Here is a 15660-nt window from a genome sequence, read left to right as displayed (position 1 = left end):
ACAGCCCTGTCGTACTCCTTTCTCGATCTTGAATTAATCAGTTGATCCATAAAGGGTTCTAACTGTTGCTTTTTGACCTGGATACAAGTTTCTCAGGAGACAGGTAAATGGGTCTGGTATTCCCATCTCTCCAAGAGCTTTCCACAGTTTATCATGATCCATACAAAGACTTTAGCCTAGTGATGAAACAGAGATAGATATTTTACTGAAATTCCCTTGCTTTCTCTATAATCCAGCCAACGTTGGCAATTTGATCTCTAGTTCCTCTCTAGTTCCTTTTCTAAACCCAGCTTAGACATCTGGCAGTTTTTAGTTTGAATAATGCTGAAGCTTAGCATGTGAGATTTTAAGCATGACCTCACTAGCCTGAAAGATGAGTGTGATTGTCCAATGGTTGGCACATTCTTTGGTACTGCCCTTCCTGGGAATTGGGATGAGGATTGAACTTTTTCAGTCCTGTGGTCACTGCTGGATCTTCCAGATTTGCTGACATAAAGAATGAAAACCTTGATGGCATCATCCTCTAGGGATTTGAATAGTTCTGCTGGAATTTCATTGCATCCACTAGCTTTATTAACAGCAGTGCTTCTTAGGGCCCACTTGACTTTGCACTCCAGAATATCTGGTTCTGGGTGACTGACCACACCATCCTACTAATCTGGTTCATTAAGATCTTTTTAATACAGTTCTTCCATATATTCTTTCCATCTCTTCTTGATCTCTTTAACATCTACTAGGTCTCTACCTTTTTTATCCTTTATTGTGCCCATCTTTGCGTGGAATGCTCCCTTGACGTTTCCAGTTTTCCTGAAGAGGTCTCTAGTCTCTTTTGTGTTTTCTTCTATTATTAAGTATTGTTCATTGAAGAAGGCCTTCTTGTCTCTTCTAGTTATTTTTTTGAAACTCTGTATTTGATTGGATATACCTTTTCCTCTCTCCCTTGCTTTTCACTTCTCTTCATAAAACATAGTATTCAATAGTAAATACTATTTTAGACCCACTTTAGCAACACTCTAGACTGTTAGAAAAGTACATTTCAAAGCAATTTTAAAGCTTGTTAAATTATCAGCTAAATGATGATTACAACAAAGATGTGGTTATTTCAAGTAATCAATGTAAAGGCCCTAATTATATGCGAAACATACTATGAAATGGCTTATATCCAGGCGTTGTCCAAACATCAATGCACCTACTGTTTATTCTAAATTATTTTGCAGTATCTCCTTGCATCACTGTATTAGTAGCACCAAAAAGTCACTTTTCCTTTTTTCTTCTTTTTTTTTTGGCTGACTTTGCTTCTTTAGAAAGTAGACACCTGGAATAATAAATCACTTGAAAGTGTTCTTTGTGCATTTCCTCTTGTTTTCCTTACAAAGAAATTCTAAGAATTAACAAAAATTCATATCATCATTTGTTTGAGAGTGGATAGCTCTGAATGGTTATTTTTATCATAGAGTGTATCTAAAATTAATGGCATTTGAACGTTTATTGCTGTGCTGTGCTCAGTCAAGTCCAACCCCTTTTGACCTTATGGACTGTAGCCCACCAGGCTCCTCTGTCCATGGGGTTTCCCAGGCAAGTATACAGGCATGGGTTGCCATTTCCTTTTCTAGGAGATTTTCCTGACTCAGGGATGGAACCTGTGTCTCCTGTATTGGTAGGTAGATTCTTTACCTCTGTGCCACCTGGGAAGCCCTTGAATGTTTATTAGTAATAATGCTTCATTAATCAACAAGAATCAGTTGAGATGGGAGGTAGGAATTGGCATACACGTGAGGTTTATTTGAGCACTTAAGTGCTAAAAGACACTTTGTGTATTTTAAGGTATTTAAAAAAATAACTTACCCTTATTTTTATGGTAGTTTAGTGAGATGCGGATGGGAGAAAGATGAGGCAAGCACAACTGACATTTTATAAGGCTTGAAACGACATTCAAAGTTGCTTGCTAATATAGGTTCAAATGCTTTCCAGGTACTGCTGTGTCAAGAAAAGCACCTGGATTTATTTTGTTCTCATCTTCTTTGGATTAAATTTCAATATTGCAGCTCCAAAGTGCTCAAGACCCAGAAGGCGCCCACCCTAACCCCTGCCATCGCTGCCTTCAGGAACAAGCAACAACCAAACAACATTCTTCAGTCATTTGACTAGAAGCCACGGTTACTTTCCCTTTTATCATCGGCCAAGGAGGAATCAGGGCTTGTACCTGAGGTGTCCTGTAAGCGCACAGCCACACACCACATGGGATTTGAGTCATTTCATGGACTCTTGCCTTGTTCTTTCTCCGTCACCCATCATGGGAAAGCGTCCCACTGCGGGCTTTTTGTTACCATCCATAGCTGGGCAGGAAGAGTAACTCAGGCCACAGCTAGTGTAGAAAAAGCAGGTTGAATCTGGTTTACAAATAGATTTGTGTTCTTTTCCCCTTTTTCCCTTTGCTGGCTACAGCTCCCTCCAAGCACAGCTCCTTTTTTGTTGTTGTTGTTGTTCTTTGATCTTATGCTGTGCCTTAAACCACACTGAAATTGTGAACAGCTCATGCGAAGAGCTGACTCATTGGAAAAGACCCTGATGCTGGGAGGGATTGGGGGCAGAGGAGAAGGGGACGACAGAGGATGAGATGGCTGGATGGCATCACTGACTCGATGGACGTGAGTCTGAGTGAACTCCGGGAGTTGGTGATGGACAGGGAGGCCTGGCGTGCTGCGATTCATGGGGTCGCAGAGTCGGACACAACTGAGCGACTGAACTGAACTGAATAGTGTCACTGAATTATGGTATTTGGCCAACTCTCCCACATTACTGTGATTTTAACAGTGACCCTATGGCCAAAAGACACAAGCGGGTAGAGAGGACATTTATGTTAGGGGTGCTTTATAATACGCTCTGCTATCTTGTAGGGATTGTTAGTAACACAGTTCAGACCCCATAACTGTGGTCACATCTTAATGGGTATAGTGAAGATTTAAGAAAACTATTGCAATAATTCCAACCAAAAGCACAATCCTCTGCTATCTATTCATGTACTCTAAAATGGTCAGATGATTGATCCAAATTATAATACAGATTTAAGCATACAATATCCACAGTTCAAGTTTTAAAACTCATGAAGTTTTATCTCAACTTAAGAATGTCTAAATCAGACGAAGTATAGAGTGGGAGCTATAATTTTCAAAAGATTCAGACTCTTAGATATGTCTGCTTGAAACATCTGGTGTGTGCTCAGTCATGTATGACTCTATGCGACCCCATGGACTGTAGCCCACCAGGCTCCTCTGTTCATAAGATTTTCCAGGCAAGAATACTGGAATGGATTGCCATTTCCTTCTCTAGAAACATCTAGTAAATTGAAATAAAAGTTTATTGTTTTTCTTGAATTCTCTCTAGAGCATCCTATCCCTTATAGAGTTGATTACAGATATTCAGGGTACCTATTTCTAGATGAAACCAGAAGATTAATTGCTTTATCTTTCATAAATATCTTCTGTATTTTCCTGGTAATATTCATGATTTTTTGAATTTGCATACATTTGGCAAAAACATAATTTTGATAGATGACCTTTCTATGCTTATTTAATTTTTATTTGAACATAAAATCTGTTTTCAGGATGGACCCAATGCTATCAGTTAGGATTACATGTGTTGTAAGGGCCCCCGCTAATGAGATACACATCTACCTTCTAGTTCAATGAGACTGAGACTCTTCTCTATGGAATTGAAATTAAAACTATTTGTAAGGCATGTAGGCACAATTTTCTTTTCTACTTGAAACTGGAGATTCTTTCAGTGTTTTCATGCACTGAAGCATTTCTTTTTATTTTTTCCCCTTTAGCACTGTATTTTGCCAACACAGAATCAAAGTTGCTTAGGAAGAATAAAGAATATACATCAAATATCAGAATTACCACTCAGAAAACATCTTTTGCCACAGTGTGTGGTAAAGCTTTTCATGTTTGTTTTCTGGTCAGGATATACTGAATGTTGTTTTGACTTCATGTGGATAAGTGCAGAACCATGATTACAGCAAATTTGCCTTTAATCAGCCATGGGTATTTTGGTCCATCTTAGAGAGTGTTTAGTTATCTGATGGAGTTTTATACATTTTATTACTTTAGGAAGCTTATAAAATGAGATGGGGGAGTGTGGAAAGTCTCTGCTGTTTGGCAACTTTACATCATCATTATTATCATTCATTGTTTTGAATGTAACTCACTAGAATCGTAGACTCTGCATTTAAAAACCCTTCATTCAATTAAAACTAAATTTTAATAAAATGAAATGGGGTGTCCCCCATTTATTTTTTTTCCATAATCACCTATATCACCCCAAATATTTATTATTCTATTCGTTTCTGTAAAGTGCAGCCATCTCATAGGTCTATGATATGTAGAAGAATGATCTTGGATTAAGACCTTAGGGTTATTAAAGGAAAGACTGCTGGCTTAAAACCTGTGGATGTTTGTATCCAAATTGCTACTGTGATAGTGTTTGAGGTTTAAGACTCTTGGTGAGAAAGCCACCATAGAGAGTTTACAGAAAATAACTCTTCTCATCTCTAATTTCATTATTTAAGTATTGCCTCTACTGAATAGATCACACATACTAAAATTGTTTTTCTTTATTATGCAGAATCTTTTTTCAAACAAATATGGAGACTGGTGGAGGAGTTAGCCATTCTTCATTGCAGGACATAAAGGATGAGGCTGATTTGGGAACACAAGAGAATTCTAATTTAGTGATGAACACTGTTGTATGTGGGAAGGAGGGAGTTTTTTAAGGAATTGTTTCATTTTACCATCTATCTTAAGCCTTTGTATATTACAATTAAAATGACAAGACAAATCATTTCTGAAAAAAATCAAATAATAGAAAATTTCTTCCTCGGGATAAAAGTACATGATCACTAAGTGTTCCTTTCTCCTCTCAAAAATGGTAACTGTTCTTCCATTTTAAAACCTTTTTTATGTATAGCACATTATAGTTTCTCAAAAGTACTACTAAAATTGAATAAATTGTTTTGAATAGCAATCATTATAAAATGCAATTACTATTTTAATTCGGAGCTAAATTTGTTTTAATATTATAAAAATTAGTCAAGATGGGCTTAATTAGGATCATTTTAATAATTTCACTTGGACCTTAAATGTTATTTAATAAAGATCGATGAATGCTATTTAAATGTAAAAATACAGTCATCCCTTGGTATCTGCAGGGGATTTATTCCAGCACTGCCGCCTTGCTCTACCCCTACCCCCAGGGCAGGGGTAAAATCCTCAGATGCCCAGGTTCCTCTTCCACAGTGGTATAGTGGCTGCCTGTAGCCCACATTTGTCCTCCTGTATACAGCCACGCTGTCACTGTGCTTCATAGATGTTGCGCTGTTTTCAAATTGAAGGCTTGTGGCAACCTTTGGATGTCAGATGATGGTTAGCATTTTTTAACAATAAAGTATCTTTAATTAAGGATGTACATTTTTTTAGACATGGTGATGGGTTAGTCACTCAGTCGTGTCCGACTCTTTATGACCCCATGGACTGTAGCCCACCAGGCTCCCGTGTCCATGGGATTTTCCAGGCAAGAACACTGGAGTGGGCTGCCATTTCCTTCTCCAGAGTATCTTCCCAAGCCAGGGATAGAATCTGAGTCTCCTGCATTGTAGGCAGATTCTTTACCAATTGAGCCATACTGAATAGATTATAGTATAGAGTAAGCATAATTTTTGTATCCACTTGGAAACCAAAACACTTGTGTGACTCACTTTAATGAGGTACTCATTGTATTGTGGTGGTCTGGAACCAAATGCACAATATTTCCGAGGTCTGCCTGTGTGTTAAATCATTTGTAGATTGCTTATAACGCCTAATGCAAGGTAAATGCTGTATAAATAGTTGTCAGCACACAGAGAATTCAGATTTTGCTTTGAAAATCTTTCTGGAATTTTTTGTTTGTTTATATATTTTCAATTTGAGATTGGTTGAATCTGTGAATATGAACGTGCAGATTGAGTGAGCTGTACTGTTTGGTGTTTGAAAGTTTTCCACTCATAAGAGAAATCTATTGATCCTTTTCCCATGTGCTTAGGCTTATTTCTCCTTTTCCAGGCATCTTAAAGAAGAAAACAAACATGAAATTAGCATTCCCAAATTACTATTTCTTTGTATCGCATGTTTGTCTAAAGGAAGGAAAGTATAACGTTCAGAAATTTAGTAGCTTTCTGATCAATAATATGGAGATAATGAGGTAGAAATGTATGTGAAGACTCTTTATAAGAAACACAATATTTTAAGAATTTTTATTAAAATATAGTTTATTTATAATATATTTTTAAAATAGTTGTGTCAATTAAATTATTTTAAAGTAGTATCTACAGTATTTGTTATGAGCAGCAGTATACTTGCCTTTTTCAAAGTTTCTTCTTTCTCTAACCATGATATATAATGTAGATATAACAAGAAAGAATAAAGGGAACAACACAGAACCACAAGTAATAAATGACAGTCAGTGGAACCATTTCCAAGTCAATAGTCAGGGTAAATTTCAAGATTTAGAAAATAAGCAAAGCCTAGTACTTTTTTGCAGATATATTCTACCACCCGTGTCAGTAGCCTCCCCTTTTCTCATCACTATAGAAACACTGTTTAAATATCACATATGCTTTTGTTAAACAGTTGTTTTCTTGTCATTTGCAATCCAGTTAATTCTATAAGATTCATAAATAATTCAAAATTAAATCCAGAATAGTGCATCATTTCTTAGATCAAGAAACAGTGGACTTAGATTTTATTAACAGATTTTTTTTAATCTATAACATTAAATTCTACCTGCTCTCACAATATTGTACTAAAAATTAACATGCTACAGTTTATGGTAGCAATTCATCAAGTGTGGCTCATCAGCAAGGCTTATTTGGGACCTCCAATTTCATCTTTTTATAGAAGTTATCCCTTTCCAGTAAATGACTGTATTTTAAGCATTTTCACAGTAAACTGACAAAATCACTTTTGAGGTCAAATATTTTTATAACTAGTATTCTTTAAAGAGCAGTCATCAGAATTGACCAAAATGTCCTTGTTAGCAAAACATTTCAAAAAGAAAAGTACTCCCCTGATTTAAATGGCTCTGCTCCTTTAGAATTAACATCATAAATGCTGCCTAAAGCAACAGCAATCACAGAACCTGAGATTTTTCAATATTTTAGGATGTTGAAAATATTTAAGCTGCAAGCAATCTGTTAAACCAAATAAAGGATAGATTTTCAAATGAGGACGGTCTTGCTGCCAAAAACTGCCAAAGCTGCAGCAAAAAGCAGTTGTTCCTGAGTGTTACTGAAGAGGCCACAGGACGGGGTTGTCCATCCTTTCCTGAATATCAGTTTCTGTCTCCTATCCCTGTGCCTGCCTGGTCTCCTTTTCTGTCTGGATTCGATAGTGTCTATATCTTCACAAGCCCTGTAATCCATCTTCCTCCCATGTGTCAGCAGCCCTCCGTGGAAAACAAATCCCTGACTTTGGGCTTAGAGTGAATCACAGAAGCAAATTTGTGCACGCGCAAAGGGGATTTTACTTCTGTTTCACCACAGATTGAGACGCTGCAATGCCACTGGGTCCATGAGTGTCACCAAGTCCGCACACAACTTGGAGGGGATTCAGGTGGCTCTTTGGGCTTCCCTGGTGGCTCAGACAGTAAACAATCCGCCTGCAAGGCAGGAGACCGGGGTTCAGTCTCTGGATCAGGAAGATCCCCTGGAGAAGGGAATGGCCCTTCAGAGTCATCTTCCTTTCTGTGAAAGCTGCCCCACTCCATCTCTGGGCTTCTACTCCGCTACTGGGTCCTTCCTATTGCACAGAAGAGTGAGATTGCAAGCGAATGATTCTTTCACACCAAAGAATACAGACTCCTGTGTTCTTGAAAGGAAATTGTAAAGACATCAGGGAGACAGTGACAGCTTCCTTAATGCAAAGGGTGGCACATAAAAAAGGGATTTTCTATTGTGAAAGAGAATTGCTGTATTTTTGGTTTTGGTTTTTTGGTTTTAGTGCAAGGTGACAAATTTCTCCCCACACCTTTTAAATTATAGAATGTGGTCTTATTTTTTTTTTTAATCAATACCTGCTCACATGACTGGCTCTATAATTTATTTTCTGAGGCTACTTAATGAGCAGCAGAGGTTGCTCATGAATTCAATTTCAGTCTAAGTATATAATTAGATATCTTTTCTCCAGGAGGAAAAAGCTTGCATTTGACTTGAATTGTTGGTTGGTTTGAAACCAACACCTACCAAACTCCTATCTCCTTTAATGATTGGAAAAATACATTCCAGAAGAGAGAGTTGTTATATCTTTCTGTTACTGCTTTCTGTGAATTTGGCAGCAAAAGAAGATATCACAGAGACAGCATCTTTTCGACAGATTAATGGAAACATTTAAAAATATGTTGAGTGGCCTTTCTATAGAAGATTGTGGGATTTCTTCTCTTTGAATATATGCATGAAAGAGACTTCTAAAACTTTGATGTTACAACACTCATTATATAGCTAAATGTGGAGATGATTGTAGGGAATGATTTTCCAGTTGTTAAAAGTCAAGATTACTAAAAATTATAGCATCTTATGTGTGTATGGTTTAAATACTGCTTTTGTAGGTCTTGCTGGTTTTGTAAATTTTTTCTTTCTTTTTTTTTAATTTGGGCTTTTATAATCAGACTATCATGAAAACGAAATTAGCTGTTTTTTTTGTGGGTGAAATTATTTTATATTAATTGTAGAAAATCAGTATAGTAAAACAGTGCAACAAATAACCCTGGGAATATACTGTAATTCAAATACCGGCCACTGTTAACACTTCTTAGGAAAAGATTCTCTGAGAACATATAAATGTACTTATATATCGTAAAGAAAGAAAGTGAAGTCATTCAGTTGTATACGACTCTTTGCAACCCCATGGACTGTAATCCACTAGGCTCCTCCATCCATGGGATTTTCCAGGTAAGAATACTGGAGTGGGTTGCCATTTCCTTCTCCAGGATATCTTCCCGACCCAGGGATTGAACCCCGGTCTCCCACATTGCAGGCAGGAGCTTTACCATCTGAGCCACCAGGGAAGTCTCTATATATTGTATGGTGAAATCATATATATACAAGCCATTTTTAACCTCTTTCCATGCAACGGTATACTGAGTAGTATGACACGTGACCTTTAAATGACAGACCATATAACAAGGTCAAGTTCAGCTCCAAACATCCCGCTGCTTATTCTGTTCTGTCTTTCTTTATCCCTCTCTTCCTATCCCCTCTTCGGCTCCACTGACATGCGATTGTTTCTTACTCCTGTTTCTTCTCTGACGCTGAGTGAGCCAATAACCTGTTCTAGAAGACTAGCAGCGCTGGCTCACATCCGTTCATTACAAGCCCTAATGTGATGGTTCCACACATGAAGTATAAATACTTTCACCTTTAGTTATTCTTTCATGGAGAAGGGTTATTGGTAGGTGGCAAGATCTGACAAGTTTCCATAAATGAACATGAGCAGGGTCCAGCTGTACACTCTCAACAAATGCCCTGGAGTTGGGAAGTACAGGAAGTGCAGCAGGGGCGATATGTCCAGAGTTCCTGGGGCAGAATTCCTGCTGGCTGACCTTGTGCAAATTACCTAAACTCTCTGGGCTTGGTGTCCTCCTTTGTAAAATGGGGCTGGTGCTCGCACTTCCTTCATAGATGTTTCTGGGAAGCAGGGAGTTTGCACACACACACAACAGCCCAAACGAAGGACTCGGGACAGTGTCTGATGTGGGACAGGTAGACCCTGAGAGCTGCTCTGCTGCTTCAGCTCTTGGTCAATTGCTGGGAACACTGTTCTCGATCACTGTCTATGCTAATAATAAAGCAAATGTGTAGTGGATTTTACAGAAGGAAGCTTGGTCAGTCAGTGTGAATGCATTACTTTGCTGATGGTAATCGTTAGAAGAAAAATTTAAACAACTCTGTTAATGCTTATCTGCAGTGCCAGAGGGTGACTCAAGAACATACGTTCCTTTATTAAATCTACCTTATTATTATTATTATTAATCACATCATTTATGACTAGATACTGTTGCATATCTGAGTAGATACACTCCATTTGGGGGCACACAGAGACTTGCTTCAATCAGTACATAAAATGTGGAGCCCAGGGCTTACTCCTATGGGGATGGGGCTACATAACTGATTCAGAAGCCCCTCATTTTATGAAGTTTACCTTCTAGTGGAGTCACATTACAACACATGACAAACAGAGCACAGTCTAGGAGATGAAAAACTCTCCTCTTTGAAACAACATTCATGTACATTTAGTAGTCTGGCAAAAAGAAGCTTCATGAAGGACACAGGACTGGACAGTCTCCTTGAAGATGTGAAAGATTTGGAGAAACAGGGAAAAGGTCAGAAATAATTCCAGGTAAGGGGGAAACAAGGAGAATAAAGGCAAGACTAGACTATGGAGCAGATGAGCCTGGGTTAGAAAGCTGAGAGTTTGCAGAAAGGATGTACAATGAGTTAGGCAAGGAGCACACCAGGGGGAATGGTCCATATTACATCGATGTCCCTTGTGACATGAGCATTCAGGTGACCTCAGGGCCACCAGTACTTCAGGCCAGTTGGCAACAAATTCAGGGTTTCCCATGGCCACTGTCAGATATGATGGTTCACTAGACAGACTCACAGACTTCACTCAGAGCTATTATGTGCATGCGAAAGTCCTGTCCAACTCTTTGTGACCCCATGGAATATGTAGTCCATGGAAATACCCAGACCAGAATACTGGAGTGGGTAGCCTTTCCCTTCTCCAGGGGATCTTCCCAACCCAGGGATCAAACCCAGATCTCCTACATTGCAAGTGGGTTCTTTATCAGCTGAGCCACAAAGGAAGACCAAGAATACTGGAGTGGGTAGCCTATCCCTTCTCCAGTATATCTTTCTGACCCAGGAATCAAACCAGGGTCTCCTGCATTGCAGGTGGATTCTTTACCAACTGAGGTATCAAGGAAGATGATATGATGTGCATGGTCACATTTGTTATAGGGAAAAGATACCAGTAACCACCAATCAAAGAAAGAGATCCAGAGAAGGAGGAACTTGAACACTGAGCTTCCAAAGATCTCGTCCATGGAGTCAAGGATGGAATTTTTCCCCTCTGGTCAATGATGTGTGATAGTACATAGACAACACTGCCAGCCAAGAATGCTTAACCCAGCCTCTGGGGCCCTAGAATTTCACGGGGGTTCTAGTACATTGTATACCTGACCAACATTTGGTCTCCAACCCTTTCTGGAAGGTTAGAGCTAATACCTTTAGTCTTTAGTTCCTTTGGAGCTTGGAAGCTCTACCGCTTGTCCCAAAGCCTCCATTATTAATCACATCACTCAGCTGCCCTGTGGCCAAACCCCCAAGAAGACAAAGACATTCCTACCAGGCAGGATTTTATGGGTAGTGAGTTATCTCCTCTCAAGACCTGAGTGAAGGCAAAGACCAGAACACTCCCCAGATTAATTTGATCCTTCCCTCCACAGCATGGCATAGCAGTGTCAGATTGAAGCAGTTGCTACTGTGGAAAGGCTGCCGTTTATTGAAACTGAGACAAACATATTAGATGCAATCTTTTAGAAAGTTGATTCCATTGTAACTGTAGCACCTAACACAATGCCTGACATGTGACTGATAAATATACTGGCAAAACAGACTACTTGAACATAAAGGGATACCATATTTGAAAATATTTCACTTCACTTGTGTATGTTAGGGCTTTAAAAATGTTGGTGTCGGAAAACCTTCATGAAAGTTTGGAAATGACATGGATGGTGTGGGGTAAATGTACAGATGTGCTGAATCTGAGACAGTCACAAATTCACTTGAAGATTTCCTGACGCAGTTGGATGGTGGACTGAAACCTAGTTAACAGATGGAGAGTAGACATACATTGTTCTTATTGTTTAGTTGCTAAGTTGTGTGTGTTGCTGTGACCCCATGGAAGGTAGTCCACCTGCCTCCTCTGTCCACGGGGTTTCCGAGGCAGGAAAACTGGAGTGGGTTGCCATTTCCTTCCCCAGGTAATCTTCCCCCACCAGGGATCAAACCCATGTCTCCTACATTGGCAGGTGGATTCTTTACCACTGAGCCACCAAGAAAGTCCTAGGCATATATTATAATTCTGTGGTTATGGAATTGGGAATCATGAATGCAAATAACTCTTCAAAAACATTATGTTTTTTAACATTTTTTTTAAACCAGGATTTAGATGTTTTCACAGTTATTTACAAACACATAAGTATATGAAACACATAAGCAGCATATTCCCTACATGTTTATGTGCTGTCTTCTATATAGAGGATGATGGAAACTAATATTTCTTTATTCTACTCTAAGGGAAGTGGCGCTTGGCTTTCCCATTCTCCATCATTCATCCCCTTTCCATCTCTGTCTTCTAGAGAGGCGGCTGCATAACTCAATCTGAAAATAGGTCAGGGGCTGAGGTCTACCCTGCAGCTCTGGACAGACTTTGTCTTCCTTTTCTTCTGCTCCTACCTCCTTAATGCCAGAATGTAGCCACCCTAGAGTCAGGAAGAAAGAAAAAAACTGAGGATACTTTGCAGGCATCATGGAACTAGTGAACCGGCATTAGCTGCTGCCTAATTTTTGGACAAGTCGTTATATAGACAATAAATCTCTATATATGGCAGACATTTTATTTGGGTTTACTGATGCAGCTGTATTCTGAATTTATAAGCTCGCTGACTCAGACCCCTCGTTAGTAAAATGTAGATGATCTTAATAACACCTAACTACTCCTGTGGCTGGGAGGACTGAATTACATTTATGAAAATGGCCTCGCAAATTGTAAAATGCCATACAAATGTTAGTTGTTATTGCTCATAAAAATCATGTGTTCCCTTTCTCCACATCCATTTATGAAGCTCAATGATGATGGCTGAAACAGTAAGTTTGCTGAAGGAGAAAGGAATAGGTCTTAATGAGTTATTAACAGCAGTCATCTTCCGTGGCCACGCTTCGAAAGAGGACATCTGACTGCTGTGAGGCTGGCTTCTGCTGTTCCACTCCAGAGGCATTCACGTCTATATTCTCATTTCTCTCAAGTTCATAGCTTCCAGAATTACTATTGGAATTTCTATGAAAGGAGAATATTGTGTTGATGATGTGACTAAGTGGGGGACGTTTTTAAAAGAATTATGCAAAAGGTGAAGTCCTTTGAAAAAAAAGATGCTACGCGACAATCCGCCCAGTGTCTCCACGCCAAACAAAAACACAAATACTTGCACTACAGTTCAAGGAAAGTTAAATTTATCAAGATGGCAAAACACGTGGTTCATATGCTAAACCAAGGCTGCTATTGAATGAAACAGAGTTCATCCACAGTGTGCTGAAAATGTCTAGGGGTTTACTTTCTTCACACAAAATGTGTAAAACTGTAGCTACCACTTGTAATCTTTCATCTGACTTTCCTATACTTCCAAGTGCGTGGGGATTTGTTCTGAGTGAGTCTCTTTACACCAGCCTTATAATGCCAAGTGAATACTCAGGTAGGTCACAGCTGTTTGGATTCTGCATCGTACATGACTTTGGACTCCTGAAAGGAGCTCCCTCGCATGTCCTGACCTGGGAAGCTATTCCAAATTTCCTTCTAGGAGGATGCAGATAGGCCTCCAGGAAAGCTGTGCTTGCAACCTGCTGCTCACCCACTTTAGGAATTATAGCACACGACAGAGACTGGGGTGAGGTGAGTGAGGTACAGATGAAAACAAGCCTCAGTGAGCAAGACAGAAAGTTCAGTGTGATATCTCAAGTGATCGAAAGAAATGGAAAACATCTCTGATGAGCAAAAGTACTAAAAATCTTTGTATTGTTTTGAATTTTTAAAATTTGCATTAAAATACAATTTATCCTAATTACTAAGGGTATGTGTGTGTGTACTAAGTTTTAGGTTCAAGACAAGTGCTTTACTCACCCTACCCTAGTTACAGTCCTACTTGAGAAGAAAAATAATTTCTTATGAGAAAAGGCAAATCTTCTATGTTGCTTTATCATATGCTCAACGTTCACTAATGGAGTGAGCTTCCTTAAAGTCAATGAGATGACCAGTCTAATTTATTTTTTCCTTGTAAGTATTATCTGACTTCAGGTAGATTTTACCCACAGATCCAGTCAGACATGAAGTATAGTGATGTAGTACGAGTCTCATAAGCAATATACAGCTTAGTCTCTTAAATTCTTCCTGTTAATTATTGCAGTGTGCCAGCTTTTAAAACATCTTTCCCAGTATCTCAACCCATTTCCCTAACAACTGAGGGAAGGAGAGCCCACCATAGTCTACTGATTCTTTTATTAAATGCACATCAACTAATATTTATTCACTGGCTCTCATTCAATACCTCTTTTGTGCATGTAATTTTTAAGTTCGGGATATAGAATTGAATAAGCTGTCAGTAAATTTACGTTCCTTGTGGTGCTGGACAAAATAAGCAAATGAAAATTTAATACTATGAAGAAAGTAAACCAGAGTTAGAGAATAAAGTGATGGGTAAGAGACTTTCTTTTACATCAATCACTTCATCTCTCTTTCCAATGTCATCATATTCTTGATACATGAACAGAATTATTGGCAGTCTTGCGATGTTCCAAATTATGACTGAAATGTGATGTTGGTTGTCATATTAATGAAGTTTGCTTAGTAATTTAGTGATCTTCTCCAACATATGAGACTTAAGTAACCCTGCTTCATAGTTCTGAAGGGAGCTGGCTGTACCTTGCATTATTAACCCACTCAACAACAATCCTCACTGCAAATAATATTATCATGGATATTAAAGGGCATCCAGCAAGAGGGAAAACTGCCAGTGTTGACTCATTGTCATGTATTGTGATAGTGTCATATCAATCCATCATGTGCTCTCAGTATTGTCAATTATTGTAATACCATCATGCATGGTCAATATCAGATAACTAGATATGTTAGTAATCCTTCCAAAGTACATAAGCTTTATTCTTCAATGCCTAGTATTTTAGTGGCTTGTTCTCCCTTAAAAGGAACAAAGAAGGGACCAACATATAAACATCACTTTCAAATGTTTCATTTTACATTTGATACATATCCTACTTACAGTGAAGCAAAAGTCACTCAGTCATGTCCAACTCTTTGCAACCCAATGGACTATATAGTCCATGGAATTCTTCAGGCCAGAATACTGGAGTGGGTAGCCTTTCCCTTCTCCGGGGGATCTTTCCAACCCAGGGATTGAACCCAGGTCTCCCACATTTCAGGAGGATTCTTTACCAGCTGAGCCACAAGGGAAGTCCAAGAATACTGGAGTGGGTAGCCTATCCCTTCTCCAGTAGATCTTCACAACCCAGGGATCGAATCTGGGTCTCCTGCGTTGCAGGCAGATTCTTTACCAACTGAGCTATCAGGCAAGCCCAATATAGTTTTCTGTCCCTTTAAAATGGTTTTCTGTCTATTTAAAAACCATTTAGCAAGCACTTTCTCTGGACCAGGAAATAAGGGTGAGGGATCGAGGGGGTAACAATACAGACCTTGATTGTGCTCCAGTGGAGTCTATAAGGAAGGAGAGTATGGATTTGAACTGTTACAGACATTGCAAAGATGAATAAGTAGAGAAGGA

The sequence above is a fragment of the Bubalus kerabau genome, chromosome 2 (assembly GCF_029407905.1).
Source record: "Bubalus kerabau isolate K-KA32 ecotype Philippines breed swamp buffalo chromosome 2, PCC_UOA_SB_1v2, whole genome shotgun sequence".
Lineage (NCBI taxonomy): Eukaryota > Metazoa > Chordata > Mammalia > Artiodactyla > Bovidae > Bubalus > Bubalus kerabau.
This window is presented reverse-complemented; position numbering follows the sequence as displayed.